The 19095-nt window shown below is 41.4% G+C and overlaps 1 protein-coding gene across 3 annotated transcripts in view; it reads right to left on the bottom strand.

Moving 5' to 3' along the window:
- GRIK4 (glutamate ionotropic receptor kainate type subunit 4) overlaps positions 1 to 11543 on the bottom strand; it is a 289366-nt gene extending 277823 nt beyond the window's left edge. For all 3 annotated transcript variants that reach the window (XM_075840105.1, XM_075840106.1, XM_075840107.1), the window contains exon 1: positions 11188 to 11543. The gene's annotated coding sequence lies outside the window, so the exon portion shown is untranslated. The remainder of the gene's footprint in view (positions 1 to 11187) is intronic.
- Between the last annotated feature and the right edge of the window lie 7552 nt (positions 11544 to 19095).

Below are 19095 nucleotides of genomic sequence, written 5' to 3'. Positions count from 1 at the left end.
AGTCCGAGATACTCTTCAGCTAGCCACAAGTTTTCATCCGTGTCTGTGTTTGGCTAGGGCAGAGTATAAATATACTAGACCTGTCTATAAAAAGAAAATACTTTCCCGTGCCAAGGCCAGTAATATATGGCTTTCATTAACAGGGCATTTGTATCACAATCTCCACCGCTCTCTTACAGCCTATTATCAGTGCAAAGTGTTTTCTACCAAACAGAAACAGAAGGCCTTCTACCCCAGACAACCAGAGTCATTAGCGACTTGGGATTCTATGAGCACCGCCTGAAACCAGTAATTATTCTTAATTTTTCTGTTCAGAAACTGTTATGTGCCGCCTGCTGGGATTCGAATTCTGACCCTTGTAAAGCTGAAGCAAATGCATTATTTTAACCATAAAAAAAACAACTGATTTATAATATCTCCACAGGTGACAAGAAAGTCAAATATATCATAAACATATTAAAAATATTATTCTTATTCTAGTTTAGTTTAACACTTAAAGAGGACCTGTCACATTTTGACATGTCTAGTTTAGTAAATATTTGTATTCCTTATGACATAATAATTCTGAAGCAACTTTTCTTAGAGCTCTGCGTTGTGCCGTTCCTCTTTTACTCCTACTGAAAATTTATGAAAAAATTGACAACTGGGTGTAACCATTCCTCTTGTCATAGGGGTGTGTCCCTACACAGTCAGGTACAGTCAGCATTGATTGATTGGACATTGTCAGACTGTGTAGGGACACACCCGCAACTGGTTATACCCAGTTGTCAATTTATTCATACATATTTAAGGAGCAATAACTGAGAATCTGCACAACACAGAGGCCTAAGAAAAGATGGTCCATAAGGGTATGTGCACACACACTAATTACGTCCGTAATGGACGGACGTATTTCGGCCGCAAGTACCGGACCGAACACAGTGCAGGGAGCCGGGCTCCTAGCATCATAGTTATGTACGATGCTAGGAGTCCCTGCCTCGCTGCAGGACAACTGTCTCGTACTGAAAACATGATTACAGTACGGGACAGTTGTCCTGCAGCGAGGCAGGGACTCCTAGCATCGTACATAACTATGATGCTAGGAGCCCGGCTCCCTGCACTGTGTTCGGTCCGGTACTTGCGGCCGAAATACGTCCGGCAATTACGGACGTAATTAGTGTGTGTGCACATACCCTAATTGTTATATTATGGGGAAGTATTTACTACAAACAAACATGTCAGCAGGGTTAACAGGTAGAGATGAGCAAATTTCCCAAATACTGCGTTGTCATGTTTTTTATGTTTTTATAATTAAAAAAACGCTCCAAAAATGATCCCTTTTTGGGAGTAGCAAAAGGTTTGGTGTAATTTTAAAGAAAAAAAATATATATATAGTGCATTTGGAAAGTCTTCAGACCTTTTCACTTTTTTCACATTTTGTTATGTTGAGTGCTAAAATAAAAAATAATTGACGTTTTTCCCCATCATTCTGCACTCGATACCCCATAATGACAAAGTAAAAACAGAATTTTAGACGTTTTTTCCAATTTATTAAAAATTAAATCAAATTTCGCATGGATATAAGTATTCAGACCCTTTGCTATGACACTTGAAATGTAGCTCTTGGGGCCTCCCATTTTTCTAGATTTGAAATCTTTCTACACCCTGATTGGAGTCCACCTGTGGAAAATTAATTTGATTGGACATGATTTGGAAAGACACAGCACTATCGATATATGGTCTCACAGCTGACAATGCATATCAGAGCAAAAACCAAGCCATGAATAGGAAAGAACTGCCTGTAGAGCTCAGAGACAGGATTGTGTGGATGAGATTGGTTAAAAGAAAAAAAAAAAGATTGTACATATATATATATATATATATATATATATATAAATTTAAAAAATATATATATATTTATATATTTATTTTGGGGACCTATAGTAAGGCGCTGCTGTATTGCAGAGAGGAATAACAAATAGTTTTAAGATAAGTTGGTTTATTGATCTGCAGGCAACGCATTTCGACGTTGAACTAACGTCTTCATCAGGCCAAGCATTATGTGGAGGCACAGAGCTGGAGAAGGGTACAAAAAAAAAATTCTGCTACACTGAAAGTTCCAAAGAGCACAATAGCCTCCATAATACTTACATGGAAGAAATTTGGAACAACCAGGACTCTTCCTAGAGCTGGCCATCTCAAGGGTCTGAAGACTTTCCGAATCATTGTATTTATATTATTAACCATTTCCTCCGTCACGACTACATGTGCCAGTGTCAGTGTGCCTGATAGTCCTGGAAAGTGAAGAAGCAATGGCTTTTTACTCTATTTGAAAATAAATTGTCACTTGGACACAAACTGATGTAGAACGGCGCTGTATAACTGGTTGGTGCTGAATCATACATCAATTTTTTGTGGCACTATTATTAGCAATTAGATATATGCAAAACAATGAATAACATCTTGTCTGTGACGTCTGTATCAGCAGGAAGCCGGCCGCTATCAGCGCCAGAAATGAAATTAAAATCTATTTATTTGAAAAAAAATTGTCGCTTGGACACCGACTGATATATAAATGTTTGACGCAAACCAATACACCAATTTTTGATGCCACTATTAGATATATGCAAAACAATGAGTGACGTCATGTTCGTGATATCTGTATCAGAAGGCAGCGACAAGCTATCAGCAGCAGAATTAATATTATTGAAGATTTGTGAATTATGTGATGAAGATTGGTGTTAAACAAATGATCGTAGGAATTGTATAGATGCAGCAGCACTCACTCACAGCAATGGCTGCCTGCCTAACTAACAATGACTGCCTCCTATGTCTCTCTAAAATCTATCTTGCTATCAAATTATTGTAAATCTAATTCTCTTCTCACTATGAAACACACTTACTGACAATAATCCACTATCTATTTGTATTCTGTGTTTTACTATCTCTCACTCTCTGTCTGACGACCTCTCTCTCCTATCTGTATCCCCACAAAGCAGCAGCATTTCCTGGTTGGGCTGTTTATATTGGCCATGACTTATATGACGGTCATCCACTGGGTCATTAGTGACTTACACCTATACCCTTTATAATTGGCTATGCTAGAAGGAGGGTTGCCTGCAAGGCCTTATGGGGAAGCCTGGCGGGCCGCTGCCCGAGGTCACGGGATCATTCTTCTCTGTCTTCTTCCGATCTGTAGAATGGCCATTTTGAGCAATTTGGGCAGGAAAAATCACAAAAGTTTTGGATTCGCAAAAATCTGAAACTTTTGGGAAATTTGTGTCGAATTCACTTTTTCCTATTGACACATCCTCTTTAAAGAATTATTCAGATTTTGCCCAGATCCCTGGTTGTTTCTCACACCTATGTCTGTAAATCCCTCCACCACTATATACGTATTTTTTCCCATTGCTTTCCCTTTGACTGTGCACATAGTCAAGCAGCCAAGTGCAGACCACAAGGCAATATGACATATGACACACCCTATGCACTGTGTATTGTGTGTAATACAGAGTGTATGGAGCTGTGGAGGTAAGAAGGCATCAGGGTTTTGGGCAAAAATTCTGCTATTTTGTGCATATAAGTTTATATATTGCTCAGGCTTTATGGGTAATGTACAAATAAAAAAGACTGCTGATTATCATAGAACAGATGAGACACAAGGTGTGTGGGGGACTGCTGTATGGATGTCGTACATTTATACTGATCATTCCACCTATATAGTGGTGTCAGATTAGCCCCATCCCCCAGAAGCCATAGTTCAATATCATATCATCAACATCTAACACAGTTTATGGGTCTTAAGAAAGATGGTGAATTGTTTGATGTAGCAACATGTGCACAGGGCGATTAGCTGCATAGTCTACATAAAGCCATATTTTAACAAATAAACAATTTCAGCATAATAAGGGCCTGTTCACATGTCCGTTTAGCATGTGATGTACAAGAGCTTCCGACATACATGCTAAACATAACCATAGGGTTCCATTAACTTGACGGAGGCCAACAAAGTGTCTATTTGGCCTCTTTTGGACTTGTATACTTTGGCATACATTTTTTTTGAAGGGTGGATTAACATAGTAGACTATGCTATTCCATCCCGCTGGATCCAGCATAAAAACCTATACTGCGATGTATACTTTTTAACATGGGACCTAATTGGGGATATATCCACTGCATAGCATACGTCATAGGCAACTGTTTAACGTGTACGACGTGGGCTTTCCAATAGCCTTTCATGGCGTATCCATTAAACCGATATCTAATTGTGCCATCCATCAGCCTTAGATTATATTGGTCCATTTAACGGGTCATCAACTCTTATGACCCAAGTTTACGAAGTATCTGTTTAACGGACGCCATTAAAGTCTATGGTAACTGATGCCACTATAATATTGGGTTCCCACGTAGCGCAAACACTGCAGAATTTCTGTAACGGAATTTACATGACACTAGCATCATTTAGAGTAGTAGCAAAGTGGATGAGATCACGATGATCACCACAACTATGCACCATTCAAACATTTACCTTTATTGTACAATTGTAATGCGAACTGCAGGTGGTGAAGTGGTGATGTGAGAACAGCTGCTCTCCCGAAAAGAACTCGCTCATCCAAAATGTCAGAATAGAATGACGCGTGATGCCAGATAGTGAGATATACGGTTCTAGAGCAGCAATCATTGTATGTAATCACGCTCATCAGTTTCTACTCCTGATTATATGACATAAGAGGCCATTAGCATATCTGGCGCCCAAACATTCAGAGATCACATCCCCAGATTGGCGCTAAGTGGAAGACAGTGACATATCGCTATGTAAAACTTCAGGGTTCCTATGGCCATGCTGCATATACAGTACAGCGCTCTCTCAATTACGTAGCACTGAATTGTCTATGCATTTTGCCCAATGGAAATGAACTTGTTGTCCAGAAGGTTTATTTGCAGTTATCAGTAATATTGTTATTGGGACTCTGGGCTACGCATGCCACCGCCTAGGGGCTGCGTACCCTATATGCCATGATTGTCAATGATACTATTGGAAGGTCTAGTAGAGTTTCGAAAGGAGTTCCTGAAGCAGAATCCTCTGAGGAGTCAGTATATGCAGCTTTATGTAACAAGTTGCCCATGGAGACTATGGTGTGTATTCATTCTTAGGTGGATTAGCATAAGAAACAGCATAATATTTCACAGCACATGAATATTTTATAGCACACACTGACATAGCTGCAGAGGCTATATTGTATGATATTTATCTGAAGTGAATCCGCACTGGGCGCTAGACCTCAGAGAGGATTCCTTGTAATATATTTTACCTGGTTAAGTATTCTTCCAAATGGAACCAAATACCAGCAAGCCGCCCTCACTACAATGACACGTGATTTACAGGAAACGGCAAGTCTCAAGACGCTTATGCTGAAACGCCCGGCTTTTATACAAGAATAACTCGAAAGAAAAGACATTTTCACCATTTGAAGCGAGAAATCGTTATTTAACCCAACCGCCTAACAGACAGTAGGAAAAGTAAGAGTGGGCCTCTATAGGTTAAATTGTACGTAGACTTTATTCAATGAGAAATACTGGTAAATCGTAAAAAATAGACAGCAGTCCTTGAGTACAGTTTAGTTACAGAGTTTTTCCAAAAATTACTTTTCTACCCAACCATTGAATTTCATGTTTACACCATGGCTGCGAGTCTATGAAGAATGTTTTTTGCGATCCCGTAGAAAGTAACGGACTAGTAAGACTATGGAGATATGCTGTAAATAACTGGCCCTGTGATGCCATTGAAACATATGAGGTATTGCATTCTATGTGAACTTCATCGTCCATCATTACCCTACCCATTTTTTTTCAAAGGAATTAGCATAAATTGGATTGTTTGTTTGCCTCATATACATAAAGTTACAGATGTTCAACTCCATTGGAGCACCAGAGCACTATTCCCCTGTTACTCCTTGTGAGAATCTCTGCTGCCTGTTGCCTTCACTTGAAGTCCAATTTGTATACAGGTACATACGACTAGAGTAGTGCCCCTAGTGGCAGCAACAGGCATGTAACATTTTTGCAAGTATGTGTGTTTGTGGGGGGAAGGGATAGGGGAATGTTGCTCTATATTAAAGAAACAAATCAGTGTATGGGACTCCATTCCCCATATATTCCAGCTGGCCACTGAACAAAGGTGCCTCCATCCTCTGCCACTGACCCTTAGGCCAGGATAAGACACACAGTTTTGATGCAGTTTTTGGTACAGTATTCTTTTATTTTCCAATTAAACAGAGTCAAAGGTGGATCCAACAGGAAGGAAAGGTATAAAGAAAAGACTTAGGGTATGTGCACACGACCTATTTTCAGACGTAATTCTGGCGTTTTACGCCTCAAATTACGCCTGAAAAGACGGCTCCAATACTTGCAATGGGTTTTACGATGTTCTGTTCAAACGAGGTGTAATTTTACGCATCGCTGTCAAAAGACGGCGCGTAAAATTACGCCTGCATCAAAGAAGTGCAGGACACTTCTTGGGACGTATTTGGAGCAGTTTTACATGGACTCCAATGAACAACAGCTCTAATTACGTCCGTAAAAGACGCCGCGAAAAACACGAGTACTTGCAAAAACTTCTGAAATTCAGGAGCTGTTTTCTCCTGAATACAGCTCCGTAATTTCAGATGTATTTTGCGTTGCCGTGTGAACATACCCTTAGGGTATGTTCACACGCTTACTAAAAACGTTTGAAAATACGGAGCTGTTTTGAAGGGAAAACAGCTCCTGATTTTGAGCCGTTCTTAAAGCAAGCTCGCTTTTTTCACGGCTGTTTTTGGAGTCAATGAAAAACGGCTCAAAAAACGGCTCAAGACGTGACATGCACTTCTTTTTACGGGGTGACTTTTTACACGCCGTCTTTTCAAAACGGACGCATAAAAAAACGCCACGTCGGAACAGAATGCCGTTTTTCCCATTGAAATCAATGGGTAGATGTTTGGAGGCATTCAGCTTCCATCTCTTCGGCTGTTTTTTGGCCGTTTGCGGCCCGAAAAACGGCCGAAAATAGGCCGTGTGAACATACCCTTATACATCTCCTTTCTTTTTCCTGTATTTGGTAAAAAAAAAAAACTGAGCCAAAAACTGCAACCAAGAACCACATCACAACTGTGTGTGATCTTGGCTTTAAAGGGGTTAGCCGGATTGTGAAAATTTTGGGGTAATGGCTGGAAAAGAAATAAATAAGCAGTATTTACCTATATTTTCCCCCTGGTGATCCAGTTCTGACGTTCAGGGGGCACCCCCGGTGGTTGTTTACATGCACGCAGCATATGACCGCTGCAGCCAATTAGAGGGCATGTAAGCAACGACCGGGATTGTCACCGGAGCGTCAGCCCTAGATTGCCAGGAAAAAGGATAGGTGTTACTTTTTTTGCTGATTTATTTCATTTCCATCCATTATACCAAAATTTTCACAACCCAAACCACCCCTTTAAGGCTGGATTCACACGAGCATGTTCGGTCCGTAAAGGACGGAACGTATTTCGGCCGCAAGTCCCGGACAGAACACACTGCAGGGAGCCGGGCTCCTAGCATCATAGTTATGTACGACGCTAGGAGTCCCTGCCTCTCCGTGGAACTACTGTCCCGTACTGAAAACATGATTACAGTACAGGACAGTTGTCCCGCAGCGATGCAGGGACACCTAGCGTCGTACATAACTATGATGCTAGGAGCCCAGCCCCCTGCAGTGTGTTCGGTCCGGGACTTGCGGCCGAAATACGTTCCGTAACATGACGTGAACCCAGCCTTAGGGTATGTTCACACGCAGTGACCAAAAACGTCTGAAAATACGGAGCTGTTTTCAGGCGAAAACAGCTACTGATTTTCAGATGTTTTTATAACAACTCACGTTTTTTGCGGCGTTTTATACAGCCGTTTTTGGATCAGTTTTTTTAATGGAGTCAATAAAAAACGCCTCCAAAAACGTCCCAAGAAGTGTCCTGCACTTCTTCTGACGAGTCATCATTTTACGCGCCGTATTTTGAAAGCGACCCATAAAATAAAGGCTCGTGGGAACAGAACATCGTAATTCCCATTGCAAGCAATGGGTAGATGTTTCTAGGCTTATTAGGGGCGTTTTTTCAGGCGTAATTCGAGGCGTAAAACGTCCGAATTACGTCTGAAAACACTGTGTGTGAGCATACCCTAAGAGTACAACACTGGTGGAATGGAGTGACAGATTGTTAGGCTGCATTCACACAAGCCATTTTAATGCATTTTACAGAGGGAAAAAACATCAAAAACCACAGCAAAAGCAGTGCATGTAAACTCCACTCATATCTAAATTTGGTTTTTTGCCTGGAGTTGCTCCTTAATTTCATTTTCATATGCGCACATAGATTATTTACATCTTTACATAATGGAGTAAATTAATATTCATATGCATGTGTGGAAAATATCTGGGGATAAAAATAGGACGAGTCTGAACTGTGGAGATACATGAGAATAGTCACAGAAATCACGTTTCTAATTATCATTTCACAAATGACTTTCTAAATGTCAGATTGTAATTTGCATGGTCACAATATCTCTGTCTGCACAGCCGGAATGTGAACATTAGTAAAAGCTCGGACACTAATAAAACCTGCACGGTACAAGAGCTCTGGGATGGGACACTATGTAACTGCATTGTACGAGGAGCACCAATCCAGCAAATCTCTCCGAATAACATTGCAGCCTGGACCATTGATGCTGGTGCCGGCACAAACCCTTCGTTTACATGGGCGACGCTGGCATACCAAACAAAATGCTGCAACACGGGAGAAAATTCACATTTCCATGTTATGTTTGTTAGACACTTCAGTAGCATTGTGTATAAGATTGTGTATAAGATTGTGTATAAGATTGTGTATAAGATTGGCATGTATTATGTGGGCTAACACCCTGCGTGCACAATGTCGATAATGTTTATACCAGTGCCATCTTTTCAGCTGCTGCGGGTGTGAACACTACACACATATTGCACAAGGATGTCATTGCCTGCAGCATTTTCTTAGTAATTTTGTCACGTCAGCACGAATAAAAAGTGGGAAGTAGTTATATAAAAAGAACTTTGGTGCCCAGTCTGTATTTGCCCCCTACATTTACATGATAGTTTTACTTATTCATTAGTTTGTAAAAAGTATCGAAGACCAAATCAGCTTCCCAAAAATAGTTTCTATAGAGGGATTCGGGTACTAACGCTGCCACCTATGCCCTGGATGGTGCCAGTAAAAAGAATCGACCGTGAAAAGCCATTCATTTTAAAGATATGACGGCTTCACATGTATGGAAGTTAATGCAAAATAGAGCCAAAAGGGCCTTTTTACCAAATGTCAGGACCTCTAAAAGGGATTGTACAAGATAAGAAAAACATGGCTGCTCTCTTCCAAAAACAGCGCCACACCTGTCCACAGGTTGTGTGTGGTATTGCAGCTTAACCCCATTCACTTCAATGGAGCTGAGTTGCAATACCAGATATGACCCATGGATAGGTGTGGCAGTGTTTTTGGAAGACAGCAGCCATGCTTTTCTGATTCTGTACAGCCCAGTTACAGAGTCTGTCACTAGAAGGCGGCCAAAATAACAGTGCGCTAGTGAGTGTAATCGCACCCTGAATAGGGCAAGGGCATGTGAGAGGGCGCACTATATGTAAAACATCACGTCCCCTGCAGCCGATTGGTCGTGGGGGATCATTTGACTGGTACCTACACTTTCTTTGTAAAGTTATTACAGCCGGTCACATGATCCTTCATCAACATAGAAGGCGCCCTTTTATCGCCGTACAATCTGTAGTTCAAGTGGCTGTTCGATCGGTACCCAATACTTTACAGGTTTAATATGTCCATGTCTAAAAAGAATCTGGTAACCCCTTTTAAGAAATGATAGACCTTAAAATCTTAATATTTTAAATATAATTATATATATATATATATATAAATGATATGTATTTACGTGCACCACCATAAGCTTTGTGCTCTGCATGGGAATAGTTAAAACTTGTAATGGGATCTCAAACCTGGAGACTCGCTTTCCCAATGTGCAGGATAAAGGACAGAAAAGATTTGTATATATGTGTATAGAATCTATTTCTGTATATGGATATAGGTCTATACATATTCATTTGCTGCTCATTCATAGATACTTGGAATAGGTTCACGCTGGCTGGGCTCTGTGGCACCATGAGAGCTGGCACAAGGCAGATTAACATTTGGCCCACCCTGTCTGCTATGAAACACAATCCAATAATTAGAATTTGTCTCCTGACAAAAGTCAGACCAATGTCTGGAACCTTTTTCCATTCGTGTGATCCCGTATTTTACTTTTATTCGGACTTTTCCTCTTCTATACAATATGTCCAGCTCTGCATAGTAACTAGTGATATGAACATCATCCATTCTGAAGGGGAAAAAAGCCGTAAACTGCATCCGCAGCTGGTGCAGTTCTCCCTCGGCCTGTACACCTGCCGCTCATGTCACAGCCGAGCACAAGAGAACACACATTCATAACCAGACACAGACTCATTACATGCCGCTCGGAGGGGGGGGGGGTGCTCATTACCAAGCCGCCAATAGCCGTATTAAACCAATATACCACTGCAAAGTATACGTCGTTCACTACCGTGTAGGAGCGAAGACGTTCCAGATACGGATACCTCGTCCATACAATCACTACACTGTGTTCAAGGTAACGTTAACATGTTAACTCCCCGGGAAGATATCCGCAGCTTCTCCCGATGGTGCAGCATTATGCACAAATAGCCTTACATAATAAATATGATACACACCATTGATTTCACATGGAGGATGTGGTCACGTTAACCCCCCCTTGTACCAGAATGTTCCTTATTCCGCTGTCTGACTAACAAGTGACAGGGCTTAACGTCACTACTCTATGAGTAGCAGCTATTATATTGAGAACACGTTTGTAACGAGAACTTAGGACGTGTCTAGCAGAAAAAGATGTATAGAATGGGTTAACGGTGAGGTTGTCGAGCGACGGGCAGAATGACTGATTGGCTTTGTGATACCTTTTTTTTAACAGCTTTTGTTGTTTTTTTTTTGCAGTTTATCATCGGGAACATAACACATTCACACAGAGTACCGAAATTGCTCTTCGTTAAAGGTCTATACAAAGAAAAGCGAACAATTAGAATAAAGCGGAATATAAAATGTGGACTGCTTTTACCTTTATGAATATGAGCGCAGCGCTCAGTGCATGTTTCCGTCCCCGGGTGGTAAGTGGCTTGACTTGTTCCTAGGATTTCCTATAAAGCCTTGCCGAATAATAAAAGGTGTTTGTGACGAAGCGGTGGGATAGTCTGTGTCTTCCCTCTCTTTCTCTTCCATGCTTCATTCTTCTGCCCCTGGTGTCATGTTACAGACGTAGCCTCCTAAATGCAGCACATCTGGGGGTAATGCAGAGGGTGAGAAGAGACAATGAGACAGAGGATTATCCAGCAGCACAGAGGCAGTGCTGAGAAGAAGAGGCTCATGAAGAAAAAAGAAGGGAGGATGCGATGGAGAGGAGGACAGGGGGCTGTGGAAAAGGGAGCTATGGAGAAGGAGGGATTATGTGGAAGAAGGGATTGCAAAAGGAGGGGTAAGGGCTAGTTAGACAGGGAGACTGTGGGGTCATACAAAGAAATGGAGTTGATGGAAATAGGATGATTGGCTGGAAAAATGATTTAAGACAAAAATAAGGGATAAAACGCTGCTCTACAGGTGCAAACCGATCTGGAAATCAATACAGGTGAAGCACACCTATACAGAATATATTAGAGAACTGCATAAAGAGCAATTACCTAATATAATGAGAGCGGAGTCCAGATTATCGACTGTCATAAAATAACCTGGGTCTGACTGTGGGGAGACCGAACTTCCTTGCAGTCGTGCTGGTTATTATAGTAACCCCCCCTTCTCCAGATAAAGAAATTAATTTCAGTAATAAAATAATTGCTGAAATTGATATCTATTACTTTTCTTGTATATTATTAAAGCCTTACTTCCACACAAAACTTGAACATTCAGGTGTGAGAGAAGCCCAATATTTATCTTCACCCCATGTCACACAGGGGTCCAGGTAGCTCATATTTTGTGATTTGTGAGTCTGGATCCCGGCGCTGCGGAGCTTTTGTAGCTTTCCCGCAGAAATAACACGGATGGAGCATCATGGTCACTCATGAGTATTCCGTTCGTGAAAGAAAATCCTATTTTACCACAGTGTTCCCTCTATGTCACATGCAGAAAAAGAAACTGCTAAAGCAGCTCTATAGTGTAAGCGTCCCACCAAACAACACCGTAAAACTCAGCTTCTCGGATGCTGGTGACCCAAGGGGTATTGGGGTTCACTGCAGTCACCTGAATCTTTATGTTTGAGTAATGTTAGGCTTTAAAAAGCATCGGTCACCAAAATGTGTACTATGTCTTTGGAGCAATTATTCACATAGATACATAGTTAATGAGGTTGAAAAAGGACAATTCTGCCATGTTGATCCAGAGGAAGGCAAAAAAAAAAAACATGAGGCGGAAGCCAATTGCCTCATTATTGGAAAAATTCCTCCCCGACTCCAAATATATCAATCAGAAATTCTGATTGATTCAGAATAAATCCCTGGATATATGTCCCATCTCCAGAATCAAGTACTCATAACCTGTAATATTATATATTTCAAGAAAGGCATCAGGGCCCTTCTTGAACTTAGTTAACCATCATAACATCCTGTGGCAGAAAGTTCCATAGTCTCGCTGCTCTTACCGTAAAGAATCCCCGTTTCTGATTATGATGAAACCTTCTTTCCACTTGATGCAGATGGTGCTCCCTTGTCGTGGTTACAGGCCTAGGTGTAAAAAGATCATTAGAAAGACCTCTGTACTGTCCAGTTATATATTTGTACATTGTAATTAGAACGCCCCTAAGCCGTCTTTTTTCTAAACTAAATAACCTCAATTTTGATCACCTGTCTTGGTGTTACAATCCACCCATTCTTTAATTGCCTTGGTTGCCCTTCTTTGCACCGGCTCTAATTTATATATGTCCTTCTTACACACAGGTGCCCAAGATTGTACTCAATTGTCTGACTAGTTATTTGTATTTTTTACTTTTTGTTACTTTTTATTTTTTTTGCTTTGGCAGTGTCATGATCTGTGGGTTGTGTGGACCCACTGGGCCGCACGGTTGTAGCGGGATGGGAGCTGGCCAAACTACAGTGTACCAAGCCAATATATATAGTCCAAGCACGAGGGTACCTGTAATAGTCCAGACAGTAGCAACGGCTAGGCACAAATGCGATCTTGACGGCAGGTGATGCAGACGAGACAGATGACACCAGCCGTGGTGTAACACAGCAGACGTGGCCGAGTGCAGAACTCAACTCCAACACTATAGCGGGCACAGGAACAACTACAACACGGGATACAGGAAGCAGGGCACGGGAACAGGATAACACTAAGGGACCATTTGCAAGACTAAAAGAGGAATATGAACAACGTTCAGGCAAGGAGTAAAAGGGCAGAGCCCTTCTTATAGTCCAGGGTGATCATGGGCTAATTACTCATGATTTACACGTGCACGCACTGGCCCTTTAAGGCCAGGCGCGAGCGTGCACGCGCACCTTACGGGACACAGCAGAGTGGAGCGGAAGTGAGCGCTGGCGTCTCCTGGGGAGGAGTTGGGAACTAGTGCTCATAAGTCCATGGCTGCGGCCATCAAGGGGTTAGTTATCCCAACGGTCCTCGGCCATGGATGTAACAGGCAGCAGATTTCGTATCCGTTGCTGGAATCTCACAGAAAAGAGTCAGAAGTGTCAGGATTCTGAGTACACATGACGTCCAGGCTCATGTGTATTCATTATCAGGACACTAGTAATGTTAGGGCTTGTGTATGAGGCTGCACATAGTGATATATCTATATCGCTAGTGCAGTGTAAATGAATGGAGAGGAGTGCATGATGCCGATTGGTCAGCGTCATACACTCCTCTGTACAACGCCCACTTGGTCGAAAGTAAAAGTACGCCCACTTGGGCATTAAGAAAGCTCATTAGCATAAACTTTAATCGCTCCTAACGTTGTGAAAAAAGATCGTTTTTTTAAATAAAAAGCATTACTGTCACCTACATTATAGCGCCCATCTCCTTATGTAGGAGATAGGGCACTTATAATGTGGTGACAGAGCCTCTTTAAGCCTGTGCAGCACCTCTTTTTTTCCTCCCCAGAAGGCAGCCTGTTCTTGTACCTCCTCCCCACTGATCTAGTCCTGTAGCTTCTCCCCTCTAACTTTTTTCTGCGTGTTGCAGCTGGCAGCGCACAGAAGGGATGTACTATACCAGCTAAGAAGAGATGGCCACATATAGTGCAGCCTAAAGCCCATCCCTAGCGCTGCTAATATCGGACCTCCTACACAGCCTGCCACGGAGACCAGGCTGAGGTAATGTCAGCTCTGCTGTTCTCTCCATAGTGCTCTGTTTTCCACTGTGTATTTTTTCATTTCTGGGTTATGCTGGGACTGGTAGTGCCTCTATTTTCCACTGTGCATTTATTAATTTCTAGGAAATGCTGGGACTTGTAGTGCCTCTGTGTATTTATTAACTGCTCTGTTATTCTAGGAAGTTAGAAGGGGATATGTACTTGTTCAATATAGCATGGAGTGTAAGGCCTTTAAATTATATTCTCTTGTAAAGCCCCAAGTCTCCAGGCTGACCCTTACATTGTGCTTGACATAGATACTAAAGTACCTGCTGACAGAATAAACCTAGATCAATTGCAACACCAAAGTGCATGCTGATAAAGAATACACTACCGTTCAAAAGTTTGGGGTCACCCAGACAATTTTGTGTTTTCCATGAAAACTCACACTTATATTTATCAAAGGAGTTGAAAAATGACTAGAAAATATAGTCAAGACATTGAACAAGGTTAGAAATAATGATTTTTATTTGAAATAATAATTTTCTCCTTCAAACTTTGCTTTCGTCATAGAATGCTCCATTTGCATCAATTACAGCATTGCAGACCTTTGGCATTCTAGCTGTTAATTTGCTGAGGTAATTGGGAGAAATTTCACCCCATGCTTCCAGAAGCCCCTCCCACAAGTTGGATTGGCTTGATGGGCACTTCTTGCGTACCATACGGTCAAGCTGCTCCCACAACAGCTCTATGGGGTTGAGATCTGGTGACAGCGCTGACCACTCCATTACAGATAGAATACCAGCTGCCTGCTTCTTCCCTAAATAGTTCTTGCATAATTTGGAGGTGCGCTTTGGGTCATTGTCCTGTTGTAGGATGAAATTGGCTCCAATCAAGCGCTGTCCACAGGGTATGGCATGGCGTTGCAAAATGGAATGATAGCCTTCCTTATTCAAAATCCCTTTTACCGTGTACAAATCTCCCACTTTACCAGCACCAAAGCAACCCCAGACCATCACATTACCTCCACCATGCTTGACAGATGGCGTCAGGCAATCTTCCAGCATCTTTTCAGTTGTTCTACGTCTCACAAATGTTCTTCTGTGTGATCCAAACACCTCAAACTTCGATTCGTCTGTCCATAACACTTTTTTCCAATCTTCCTCTGTCCAAATGTCTGTGTGCTTTTGCCCATATTAATCTTTTCCTTTTATTAGCCAGTCTCAGATATGGCTTTTTCTTTGCCACTCTGCCCTGAAGGCCAGCATCCCGGAGTCGCCTCTTCACTGTAGACGTTGACACTGGCGTTTTGCGGGTACTATTTAATGAAGCTGCCAGTTGAGGACCTGTGAGGTGTCTATTTCTCAAACTAGAGACTCTAATGTACTTGTCTTGTTGCTCAGTTGTGCAGCGGGGCCTTCCACTTCTCTTTGTACTCTGGTTAGAGCCTGTTTGTGCTGTCCTCTGAAGGGAGTAGTACACACCGTTGTAGGAAATTTCAGTTTCTTGCCAATTTCTCGCATGGAATAGCCTTCATTTCTAAGAACAAGAATAGACTGTCGAGTTTCACATGAAAGCTCTCTTTTTCTAGCCATTTGGAGAATTTAATCGAACCCACAAATGTAATGCTCCAGATTCTCAACTAGCTCAAAGGAAGGTCAGTTTTATAGCTCCTCTAAACAGCAAAACGTTTACAGCGGTGCTCACATAATTGCACAAGGGTTTTCAAGTGTTTTCTAATCATCCATTATCCTTCTAACACAGTTAGCAAACACAATGTACCATTAGAACACTGGAGTGATGGTTGCTGGAAATGGGCCTCTATACACCTATGTAGATATTGCATTAAAAACCAGACGTTTGCAGCTAGAATAGTCATTTAGCACATTAACAATGTATAGAGTGTATTTCTGATTAAGTTAATGTTATCTTCATTGAAAAAAACTGTGCTTTTCTTGCAAAAATAAGGAAATTTCTAAGTGACCCTAAACTTTTGAACGGTAGTGTACATACATGTAAACAAGTATAATACAAGTAGATTTAAAACTATCTACAGTACACTAAATAAATGCTCTGAAACCTTTTACAAACCGCTCATTTTTTATAGTGTGTTTCCACAGTCTAATGAGTCACAATCCTCTGAGTCTAATTTGCCTAGTTATTGAAAATCAGGAAAATCGGAGTGGGGACTATTATTTAGAGAATAGTGAGGTAAATAGGTCAAATAAACAATTGGGGTAGCAGCTAGCTATAGGTGCAGAGGAAGGAAAGGGAAGGATTCTGGTACTGCTAAAAAATCGAAATAGAGCACAACAAGTATTATAGCACTAAGGCTGGGTTCACACGACCTATTTTCAGATGTAAACGTGGCGTTTTATGCCTCGATTTACATCTGAAAATACGGCTCCAATACGTCGGCAAACATCTGCCCATTCATTTGAATGGGTTTGCCAACGTACTGTGCCGACGACCTGTAATTTACGCGTCGCTGTCAAACGACGACGCGTAAAAAAGACGGCTCGTCAAAAGAAGTGCAGGACACTTCTTGAGACGTAATTTGAGCCGTTTTTCATTGATTCCAATGAAGAACAGCTCCAAATTACGGCCATAATTGACGCCTCGCAAAACGCGAGTATATGCAATTACGTCTGAAATTACGGAGCTGTTTTCTCCTGAAAACAGCTCCGTAATTTCAGACGTAAATGCAGTTATCGTGTGCACATACCCTAACATTCCCAAATAATCACCATGAAATTTGGCTGTGGGGTAGAAGGCAATACTTGTATATGTGTATCATATACATAGATGTCAAAAGGCAAATCCCAAATCCATAGATGATCATATGTATACAAACATTGCTCCTTTGAAGCTGCAGTCTACACTAAATTCATAAACCAAATTTCAACAGGGAATATATTGGAGACTTAGAGTATGTCTAGCGCTTAGTGACAAATAATATATTGATATTCCCAGAGAAACCCCATAAAAAGAAGTTCCCCACTTACATTATTACTTTTAATGTTCTGAAGAAACTTAGGGCACTCTGTGTGTCATTTTGTGTTACCCAGATATGTTGCCACTTATGTTCCTCTACATCAGGGGTGGGAAACGTCCGGCACGCGGGCAATATAAGGCCCGCAAGATAATTTGATCCGGCCCGACCTCACTTCGACTGCGTGTCGCCATGTCATTCACTACTTGGCTCTGTCCGCACTACTCACTCGCATTTAGGAGCAGGAGAGGGTCGTACGTAGCCCGGTATGGCGGCGGCGGTGGTCTGACATTTATGACATATCCTGTGGATATGTTATATAGAAATATTTACACAGTACTCACTATATCTGGTACTCCCCACTCAGAAACAAAAGGGATGCAAATTCCATGTCCAGAAATCCCATCCGGACAATCCTCAAATGGTGAAAAAAAACTTGAAGGACAGCATCCGTAGTGTTTATTTAACACATCCCAAATATTCAAAAGGCAAAGGCTAAGTTTCGACCCAGCTGTAGTCTTTTTCAAGCATATTCCTGTGGATATGTCATAAACGTCCCGGATGGGAAAGTAAGTAAGTCGGTAAACAACTTTCTGCTCGAGGAGGTCTTTTCAAAACTTACCAAAGTGCGGACCTCTCCAGACTGACCGACACAGTAGCAACGTCATCAATACCGGCTAACATCACACGCCTCACCAAAGAGAAGCAGTTCCAGCCATCACATTAGGGGTGAGTTAATTAAATGTTTGACCATATTTAAGTTGATAATTTTGTATGGCCCGCAAATTATGTTATAAATATCCAAATGGCCCTTGGCAGAAAAAAGGTTCCCCACATCTGCTCTACATGGAAGTGAAAGAAAAGGGTGATGGTTGAATGCAGTTTTTTTTTTTTCAATTGGCATCGTTGTCCTAGTCCTGATACATAAATGCTATATGGTTCACAAGTAACAGAATACAACAACAAAAAAATATCCCGACAACTACATTTAAACTCTTCCTGTAGACTGAAAATGAGACCAAGAATACAAGGCTACAACCCCATAAAATATAATGGGTTGGGAGAAAAAAAACAGTTGAACTTTGGAGAAAAAAACTTTACAAACTTATCACTCACGCAGATTCTGAAACATTGTGAACTTTTCTTTTTTGTCTTGAGATATTCTTTAATACTTTATTTACTATCCAAACTTTTCCAACCTGGTACCTGTTTATTATATTTACAACCAAATTCTCATCATGTGTCAGATTTCTGTGCATCGGTCACTCATATTTTGGTAGCAATAAGGCATCTTTTTATAGTGGGACTTGCCCACAATGAAATGTCTACTTGGACTGGCAAACCCTCATCAAAGGCCGGCTATCAGACTAGAAGATGGATTAGCCAGGGTATATTTTTTATGAAGATTCTGGGTCCCAATGCAAACTCTATGCCAGGGTCAATTGTTATACTCTTATGTAGTACAGGATCTTCGGATCCCTCTTAGGCACCAACGCTACAATCTCTGCACCCTTCATTCACCACTCCAATGAGTCTGACAGACGTTCATATTTCCCTGTTGATTTAATATCTATGACAGGAATTAGTCTAAATGTTCAAAATTTAAATAGATAAGGTTTTTCATCAGGTTCATGACCACATATCTTTTAGGTTTCATGCACACGACCGTGCCCGTAATTACGACCCGTTTTTACGGGCCG

This window comes from Rhinoderma darwinii, chromosome 10 (genome assembly GCF_050947455.1).
Source record: "Rhinoderma darwinii isolate aRhiDar2 chromosome 10, aRhiDar2.hap1, whole genome shotgun sequence".
Lineage (NCBI taxonomy): Eukaryota > Metazoa > Chordata > Amphibia > Anura > Rhinodermatidae > Rhinoderma > Rhinoderma darwinii.
This window is presented reverse-complemented; position numbering and strand designations above follow the sequence as displayed.